The following is a 1790-nucleotide window of genomic DNA, read 5'->3' on the forward strand; positions in this document are numbered from 1 at the left end:
ATCAGAAGGGACCAGTTCCTGGAGAAGGATATCATGCTTGCTAAAGTGGAGGGTCGACGAGTAAGAGGAAGACCCCCAATGAGATGAATTTGCACAGAGGCAGCAGCAATGGGCTCAAGTTTAACAATATGAGGATGGCACATGACCGGGCAGTGTTTCATTCTGTCAGCACTTAACAACAACAACAATACACAGAGCCAACATTCCATGTCTCCACTCTTAATACTATAACAAACTGGTAACAATTTTGAAATTATTGTGAGTTCTTCTTATTATTTATATCAAGGTACTTATACAGCAAAGGAGTTCTCCTGGTGTGGCACTGTAGGATAAGGACCAGACAGCTGAACCCTGTCCACCATGAACTGCCTTGCTGGTATTTAAAATACCGGTAGCATAGCTTCAACATCACAGCAACATGTAAACTACCACAATATGACAAAGTGACACACGAGTGGTGGCAATCTCTACGTATTACAGAAATGTAATCAGTTTATTGAAATGGGATGAGGGATGGATAATTACACTGAAAGTTAAGAGCTCAAGAGGATTCTGATTTTTGCAAAGAAATAGCTTTGTCTTCCCAAACTTCTATTTTAGAGTATAGTCACTACTCTGCAGTCCATGAGCATGAATCCCCTTACCACCTGGTGACTGATATTCCCAAGTCATCCAGGAGCTATTTCTCCCACCTAACTAAACCCTTCAACTGCTTCAAAGGGGCTACATTGGTGATTCAATGGTATAATCTGTCCTTTCTTGCAGAGACGTGGGTTTTCTTCCTAGCCAATGTCCCTCATGCAAAGCCAACATCCGTCTGTCAGTGAAGTCTTATGTGTAGCTATGATGCTGAGACTGTGTGTAGTCACTTCCTTTGGGAAAGGAGAGACACAGGTCCCAGATGGCTTGTTGCCAGGCAACCTACAGAGAGGTCTGAGGTCATCCAGTGGAATCCTGTTTGTCACTCCACAGGAGGTGATGTTGATATCGGCACCATTCTGTGTTTGGGAAGCAGAGATGAAATTTCTTTTTTGTTAATAGTGGTTGAATAAAGACAGATCAATGCATAACTTGAATTTATAATTGAGATGTGTGCAATTAGTCTCAATTAAAATTATTTTCTAAACAGTCTTACCATTAAATAGATTTTTCCATCACATAATTCTGGTAGATATTTTTAGAAACTACTACTAGTTTATTTTTTAATTTTGCATTATAAAAATTTTCAAACTTACACAAAGTAGAAGGCAACGTAATGAGCCACTGCTACCCATCCCCGAGCGTCAATGATTATCAACATATTAACAATCTGGATTCATCCATACTTCCACTACCTCTTGCTGGGTATTTTTATAGCTTTATTGAAATATAATTTATACATCATGAAAGTCGCTCATTTGAAGTGTACAATTCAATGACTTTAAATAAATTTACAGATCTGCAGTGTCATTGTTGTTAAATGTTATCAAGTGGAATCCAACTTATAGGGAGGGACCTTGCATAGGGTTTCCAAGGAGCGACTGGTGAGTTTGAACTGCTGACCTTATGGTTCAAACTGACCTTGCAGTCCCGAGCTTTATCCCACAGCACCACACCAGATATGCATACTCAGCACCAAAATCAGTTTCAGAATATTTCCAACATAACGGAAAGTTCCCTTGTCTTTAGGTTGTAGATATTTGTCATTTTTTTTGATGGAAAAAGCAGCTCAGAATGCGGGTGCAATGAGCACAACTTGACCGAAGTAAAAGACGCGACACATGAGCAGGCATGTAAGCTTGCTGGTGCCC

Source organism: Chrysochloris asiatica, unplaced genomic scaffold (genome assembly GCF_000296735.1).
Source record: "Chrysochloris asiatica unplaced genomic scaffold, ChrAsi1.0 scaffold00079, whole genome shotgun sequence".
NCBI lineage: Eukaryota > Metazoa > Chordata > Mammalia > Afrosoricida > Chrysochloridae > Chrysochloris > Chrysochloris asiatica.